Source organism: Trachypithecus francoisi, unplaced genomic scaffold (genome assembly GCF_009764315.1).
Source record: "Trachypithecus francoisi isolate TF-2019V2 unplaced genomic scaffold, Tfra_2.0 Lachesis_group4, whole genome shotgun sequence".
Lineage (NCBI taxonomy): Eukaryota > Metazoa > Chordata > Mammalia > Primates > Cercopithecidae > Trachypithecus > Trachypithecus francoisi.
Window position 1 is genome coordinate 128395306 of NW_022681469.1, and position 8622 is coordinate 128403927.

Sequence of the window (8622 nt, forward strand, 5' to 3'; positions counted from 1 at the left end):
TAACATGGTGAAACCCCGTCTCTACTAAAAAATACAAAAAAAAAAACTAGCCGGGCGACATGGCGGGCGCCTGTAGTCCCAGCTGCTTGGGAGGCTGAGGCAGGAGAATGGCGTAAACCCAGGAGGCGGAGCTTGCAGTGAGCTGAGACCCGGCCACTGCACTCCAGCCTGGGCGGCAGAGCAAGACTCCGTCTCAAAAAAAAAAAAAAAAAAAAAAAAAAAAACTGAAAACTAAGTAAGTTTATTTTTGAGAAATGTTGTTAAAATGTCTTTAGGAAATCACTGAATAGTACTTAATTGAAGAAAAAATCATGATGCTTATACAATAAATATAAATAAATGCTATATAAGGAAACTCACCTATTTGAAATTATGGCTATATTATTTTTATTTTCTAGATTCCAAAAATACAAACACTAGTTCTTCCAACATAGTACTTTGATAGTCTGTACATTGACGGGTATGGACTAAATCCAGGGTGAAATCAACGTTACAAAATTTAAGGGTATGTTAACCAAAGGATAGCATTTCTAAGATATTTTGAATATTAGGTCATTTGGCATTTTCCAATAAGTAGGATACTTCTCATTTTTTGAAACTATATGAATATGGAAAAAAATGGCTTAATACCAGCATCTGTGTGTGACATTGTATGGTTGACCCTCTGGGATAACTGTTTTCATCTACAGAATTGAATTTTTGCTTTTACGAGGTCTTATAGTGGAACTAGGAATCACTGTTTTGAGAGAACCTGCATATATACCAGTCATTATCTGTTTGGCCCTTATACAGTTTTAAGTTAGATTTATTGTAGTTAAGCCATAAGTTCAACGTGTAAACGCGTTTTGATTAAAGAATTTTTCTATCAAAAAAAGATTATGGTTCATTGGCACATATTTCTGGAGCTTCAATGAATCCAGGATTAAAATCTAAAATCAAAAACACATGAAATGCATATATTTGTATTTATCTTCTATAAATGACATTTTAATCAATAGAACTTGAAACGAGAGTTGAACAAAAGTGAGTTTGAGGTTGTATAAGGACAAATGTGGCCCTAGAATTTCTTCATGAGGGTGGGCTTAAGAGAGGAAGCTTTATGGCAAGTATAGGTGCTGGGTGGGTGACCAATGTTTTCCAGTTCACCAGAACTTTCCCAGTTTTGAGGCTAAACATTTTGCATCCTCACACCCTGCTACCCTGCCCTTCTTAGTCCCAGGGAAACTGGGACAGTTGGTGATATGATTTGGATTTGTATTCCCACCCAAATCTCATGTCAAATTATAATCCCCAATGTTGGAAGAGGGGCTTGGTGGGAAGTGATTGGATCATAGAGGGAAGACTTCCCCCTTGCTGTTCTTGTGATAGCGAGTGAGTTCTCAGGAGATCTGGTTGTTTAAAAGTGTGTAGCACTTCTCCCTTCACTCTCTTCCTCCTTCTCCAGCTATGTAAGACATGCCTGCTTCCTCTTCACCTTCTTCCATGATTGTAAGCTTCCTGAGGCCTCTCCAGCCCTGCTTCCTGTACAGCCTGCAGAACCATCAGACAATTAAACCTCTTTTCTTTATAAATTGCCCAGTCTCAGGTAATTCTTTATAGCAGTGCAAAAAAGGACTAACATAGTTGGTCACCCTAGTTCTAGGATAGCTGTTTCAAAGCCACATTTGCATAGCAAGCACACTGTTTTGACTTGGATTGCATGTTTACCTAGGGGTGGCTTTGGGGGAAACTGATGGCTTTTCCTCTCAGAGCCAATGCAGGTGCTGTGTTGTCAAATCTGAATGCTTTACCAGTGTGATGAATGGTGGAGTCCTATCTTTATGTAAACCTGAGGAACCTAAACAAGACACCCTGCTGACTATACATCCATCCCACCTCGCCCTTCAGTGGGTAGAAAAATCCTAGGTCAAAACAAGCATGGGAGAGTTTTCTTCACTGAATTTCTTTTGAAAATTAAAGAGGGCCGGGCGCGGTGGCTCAAGCCTGTAATCCCAGCACTTTGGGAGGCCGAGACGGGCGGATCACAAGGTCAGGAGATAGAGACCATCCTGACTAACACAGTGAAACCCCGTCTCTACTAAAAATACAAAAAACTAGCCGGGCGAGGTGGCGGGTGCCTGTAGTCCCAGCTGCTCCGGAGGCTGAGGCAGGAGAATGGCGTAAATTCGGGAGGCGGAGCTTGCAGTGAGCTGAGATCCGGCCACTGCACTCCAGCCTGGGCGACAGAGCGAGACTCCGTCTCACAAAAAAAAAAAAAAAAAAAAAAAAAGAAAGAAAATTAAAGAGAACAGCCTAATGTGGTGAAAAATCCTGAGCTTCGGAGTTGGCTTACCAAAGTGAGCCTTCTGGCTTTGCCACTGATTAGCTGTGGGATTTGGAGCCATTCACTTAACCTCATTGAGGCTTAGTTTTCTCATCTGTAAAGTGGCCACAGGGATGTTATGAAAATTAACTGAGATACTTGAAAGCCCTTGGCATAGTGCCTAGTTCAACAAATACCGTTTTCCTTCTCCTTTTCCCTTCTCCATCTAGGATGAGTGAGATTCTGCCTGCAGGTGGGAGATTTGAACCAAAACAATAATTGTTCTTTAGATAAACTTCAGCAGTTGGAATATTCCCACTGCACCACAATGATGAATGGAGAACTGAACGTCTCAGGGCCGTTCCTAAGTTTGGTTTGTCTGCTTGCAAAAGATGCGATTTTGCAAAGTGCTTTATAGATACTAAATATTAGTTTGGCTGTATCTAAAACGTGTTTGGACTATAGAATCTCTTCTTTAGCCAGTGAAAGTGTGTGTATTCTCTTTCTCTTTCCTTTTATGGCTGGAATCATTTTTTCTCCACTGTTACCTTCTATGTTGTTAGATTTACTAGTTGTGGGCTCTTGGGCAAGTTATTTCCCTTTAGTAGACTTAATCTCCTTAAAACAAAAGGGTGAAACTAGATAGTTTATAAGGCCCCTTAAGCTCCAGCATAATGTCATATGGGGAATAATGTTATTTTATTAATTTAGCAGATATTTATTGAACACTACTTAGTTTTAATAGTACTTGGTACTACTTAGTCTTAGTAGTACTTGATACTACTTAAGTACCAAGCACAAATGCACTAACTGAGGATACAGCAGAAACAAAACAAGCAAAATTTCTGCTCTCATGGAACTTACATACTAGTGAAGGAGGCAGAAAACAAAGTATAAATGAGTATACACGTTTCGGGGTGGCAAGTACTGCAAAGGAGAGCGAAGCAGGGAGAAGGGAGAAGGAGTGATAGTAATGGTGAGGTGGGGAGGCTGAATCTGATGGTGCTTTTGAGATGTGGTGGGTAGGAAAGTTCTCTCCAGTAGCTGCACAAATGTGCAGAGACCTTAATGAAGTGTAGAACAAGCCATGCAGATACAAGGGAAGGGCTGTTCTGAGCAGAGGATACAGTACATGCAAAGGCCCTGAGGTTGGAGCATGTGTGCAGTATCAGGGAGGCCAGTGGGACTCTGAGTTGTGTGAGCCTGGGGAGAGTAGTTAGGGATGAAGCCAGGGAGGGGGTAGGGGGTTGGGTGTCTAATGACGTAGGGTGACAAGAATAGCTCAGATCGGCCAGAATCTATACCCAGCACATGTTCTCCTGCTGATCCTAGTGTAGGATCAAAGCCTATCTGCTTCTCCTCTCTAATTTCTAGGTGCTGGCTTGCTACCATCACTCTTTCCGTGACACTGTGTTTTTTAACCTCATCGGATGCATGAGGAAGCGTCTTCACAGATCATCAATCCCACTAGGGCACTAGAGGGCTCAGAAGTCCAACTATCTGGCCTGCTATTCCCCATTTTTATAGGGATGAGGGCTGACCCTGGGTGCCTTCTTTCCTCACCTCCCCACCTGGACTGGTCCTCAGAGGTGTGGAAGACATGCAATGTGTTTAGTAAGAAAATTAACACGTGCATTTCCCATCATGTTAAATATGGAACAGTGTGATGGAAAGCAAACTTTGGGGAAAGGTAAACCCCTGTTTCGTTAATGCTTCAGCAAGATTTCCCCCAATGGCTCTGTGCTTGCTCTAAGCCGGATGTATACCAAGCTTACCCTTCTCAGCACCTGTTTTTCTCTTATGTAAGGGGAAAAATTGTCCTGAAAATCTGCACTGGGCATTTGCCATGCTAGACTGAGAAACACCAAAGTTTAACCTTTGTTTTTTCAATTATCTGGCTAGTCACTAAGTACTGGCCTCCTACGTCCAGCTGAAGCTATGCTATGTCTTTAAGGGGGATGTGGAAAATTTCCCTTTATCAGAGTACTCAGTGAAGATATTGATAGAATATTTATTTCCATGGGATTGACTGCCTCCTTATACTCCAAGGAACTGGCAGAGTCCAGGACAAGCCACTCAAGACTTAATGCATTTGAAACCATCCCTAAGCATTTCATGTTCTGGGAATTCTCTGTGTTCAATAAAGGGATGTTAATAACATATTTTTGAGTGGCTGCAAAGTTCTAGGAACAATGCCAGATACTTTTTACATAAATCATCTCCTTTAGTCTTGGCACAAGACTGGGATGGTGGATTTGATGATCCCCACTTTTCAAGTGAGGCTCAGGTGAAGCACCTAAAGTCTCATCGCTGGTGGGTAGGAGAGCCAGGATTTGTTTTCTTTCTCTGCCTCCCTTTGAAGGGTCAATCTCCTGTTATTCTTTCTAGACATTATTCACCTTCACACTAATGAAGACTGGCTACTTGACCCAATCCATTCTCTCTTCGAATGCCAGCTGGATTGGAATTGAGGTTTTCGGGAAGACGTGGCATAGCAGAACTTGTGTTTCAGACAATGGTCTTTAAATAAAGATGAGCTGGGCTTGGCGCCACACCTACGCCCGGCCTTCCCCAGCCAAAGCAGAAAGAAGGTTGCGCAACTCTTCAAGCAGTGCAGGGCTTCAGTACAGCTGGTTCTGCTTCCTCACCTTGCAAACAATCACCAAGAGTTACAGGAATCTCACCAGGGGCGTTCGCTTCTTTTGCTTCCTCAGCCTCACTACATCCCTGAGCGGTTGGTTGTGCTTCCAATTGCCCTTCTTCATGCAGAGCTGCGGGAAGCCTGGACAAGTGACGTGATTGTCCTGGCTCCAACAGTCCTGGAGGTGGTCTTTGAGTTTTGGTTTCCAAGCACCCAGGTGTTTTAACATCGAACGCTTTCTCCTGTGGGATTTCAGCCGGGTTGGATCTTCTCTGGCTAAGTATGAGTTAAGTGAACCCAGCTGTTTTGGAGATTGGGTCGCTGAATTGTTCTTTCTGGCCCCTTCTGCCTATTACTTTGCTTTGGAACAGAAATTCCACTGCATCTGCCTGCGGAGAACTCAGCTGCATCTTCTTGGATCCATCAGCACTCGCTGACAAACAAGGAAACTGGATCCATGTTGAACACACACTCTTCTCAGTTATGTACTTTGTCTCTCTGTAATCCCTCTGGTATTGACAAATAGAGCTCCGGGACACGGCAGCTGTGACAGCTCCCGCAGACAGCATGTATTAGCATTCGCATTATCGTCCTGGCCCTGACGGCCTGGGCACTGGAGAGAGGATTAAGTGATTAGTAGTGTGTATGTTACAACCATCTTTTTATTCCTTGGGACTTTTCAGTTTTGCTCACTTCATAAAGACATAAAAGAGGGCTCTGAGTAAAAACAGATGCATTTATACGTTTCTTTGGATCTGATGGGCAGCATATGTCGCAGACATTTGGATAATGTTGAGACATTATCAAATTTCTTCATGAACACAGCAAATCATCTTGCCTTTGTGAAAACTATTGGTTTAAGGGCTGGCTTCAAGGTATATTAATTAAAAAAAAAGATTTGTTTGCATCTCCAGTGTATTATATTTGATGAACTGGCTGGCCTGTAAAGGTCTGTAGGTTGGATAATCATTTAGTAAACTTTGTTCCCTGGAAATTTACTAAACAGGAGATTGATGTCAGGGTGCTTTGACCCTGAGATGGGTTTAACATGATTGTTAAATGTAATCATTTTAAATGGCATTTTTTTTCCCTAATTTGATCAAATTCTCTAAAATATTCATCCACAAGAAGAGGTCCAAAGAAATATTAGTCATCTCTCACACTGTCATTTTTATAAGTAATATTATCTTATACATTTCTAGAGTGGAAAAGCCTATCACAGTCATTACAAATTAGAACCTTTAGTCTTTATCATAGAGTTTGATATTTACATTGTAAAATGTTGACCTCATATTTTACATGTTAATATTCCTCTTCACTCATTCAACAAGCTTTTTTTTTTTTTTTTTTTTTTGAGATGGAGTCTCGCTCTGTCACCCAGGCTGGAGTGCAGTGGTGCCATCTCGGCTCACTGCAAGCTCCCCATCCCAGGTTCACGCCATTTTCCTGCCTCAGCCTCCTGAGTAGCTGGGACTATAGGCACCTGCCACCATGCCCGGCTAATTTTTTGTATTTTTAGTAGAGATGGGGTTTCAGCGTGTTAGCCAGGATGGTCTCCATCTCCTGACCTCGTGATCCACCCACCTCAGCCTCCCAAAGTGCTGGGATTACAGGCATAAGCCACTGTGCCCAGCCTCAACAAGCTTTTTATTGAGCATCTACTATGTGGAAGTGGCAGAAATCCAGAAAAATTTTAAAAGTATTCTTTGCTCCTCAAAAGTCCATTTTCTAGTTGGGAAAAGATATTACTATTATATTGGTTGTAGAGATGTTACAAGAGAGTTCATAACTGAGTGCCAAGTGGAATATAGCAACAGTCTGTCGAGTGGATTCAGTGCAGGGATGAACCTGTCATGGTGCAGAAGGTAGACGGGGCTTTATAGAAGAGGGGAGATTAAGATGGCCCTTGAAGGAGAGTCATGCTAGAGGGGTAGGGGAAGCAATTAGTAGTTCATATATGGAGTTCAAAGTTACATTGGAAAGTGAGATCAGGGTGGGCAAAGTTACACTGGAAAGTGAGATGATTCAAACTTTGAATCATCCCATTTTGGGAGTTTTTACTCAGAGCCCTCTTTTATACCTTTATGAAGTGAGCAAAACTGACAAGTTTCAAGGAATAAAAAGATGGTTGTAACATACACACTACTAATCACTTAATTTTATGCTGTAGGAATAAGGAGCCTCTGGAGAAGAGATGTGAATGAGAGTGCCAGTTTAGAAAGGATGCTAGTTTGATCAGAGTTCACAGGATACACTGGCGGGTAGGATGAAGCAGGTGGCATGGAGACCAGGCAGGCGACCTCTGCAGTGATACAGGGGTAAGGTTAGGAGGGCCTGAGCTCTAGTTCACCCAGGCTGGAGTGCAGTGGTGCCATCTTGGCTCACTGCAAGCTCCCCATCCCAGGTTCCCATCCCCATGGGAGAGAAGGGTGAGGTTTTACAGAGGAGGGAGTTAACTAAGCTGAGTTGTTAAGAGTAGGAGTAACTGACATTTTTTGGTCTCCTTCCTCTCTGCCTGAAAAACTGTTAAGCACTTTACATGTTTTTAACTTTTACAGAAACTCTGTGAAGTGACAGCTCTCATTAGTCCCATTTTCAGATGAGGAAACCGAGGCTTGCAGGAGTCAAGTAACTTGACCAATGTCACATTGTAGGAAGTGGGAGAGCTGGGATTTGAACGTATACTTCAAACTCTTAACCCCCAAGTGTGTCTTACTGTCTGATTACTGAGGGGATGGGGTGGTGGGGAGTGGTGAGGAGAAGTAACTTTTTAAAAATACAGGAAATGTAACTTTTCAAAATAAATTTATTATTATTATTTTCTTGGCCTGAGTTAAATAACTAGTTTGAAATAGAGATGAATAAATTATATTTTCGAAAAGAAAAAAGAATAACTCTATGGGTTAAAAGTGAAGTTCATCCAAAATGTCCTATCTTAAAATAGATGCGAATTTCAGAAATGCAACACATGATGTTGACCTTAATCCTCTTATTTACATGTTCTCATACACAGAGTACTGTAGAACATGAGTCTGCCTCTGTGTACCTGTGTGCAGCTGTCACCCAGGGACTCGAACAAACGTAACCTTGATTCAAACTTGAGGGAAAAAATGGCTGTCATTTTGACTTTTTAAAAATTATCTGTTTATTTCCCTTTCTCTGTCGATAACTCCTAGTTGTAATGCTGAAATCTTATAAATACGGCACAGTTAACTTGCAAAAGGAGCTTAGTGTTCTCGGGGCAGTCCAAGTTGAACAACACATAATTTGGCACAATTTGGCGGGTCTGAGTTTAAGACAAATACAAGACTGAGAAAGCATAGAGGCGTTATTATTTCTAAGTCAGTTCATGTGGTGTACACGGGTTGAGCTGATCAGAACTCCCACTCGACCCTCCCTCTGCCCCATCCAAGGCGTTTATTCCTTACGCTTTCATAAGTGTCACATTCATAGCACAACGTTTCTCCTTCCCAAATAGGCATGTTGTTGTTTTGAATTAACATCTGTGCTTACTGCAGAGAGTGAATGCCATCTTCTTTTGCCCCGCTGGCCCTGATGGTGTCACTGAGGCTTTCAAAGCAGGGTGACCAGGCGCAGCTATAGTTTTCTGCAGTTTGAGGAAAAGGGTGGAGGAGGGGAGGGCTTCACTGTCTAGTCCGACTGCTCAAAATGACACTGA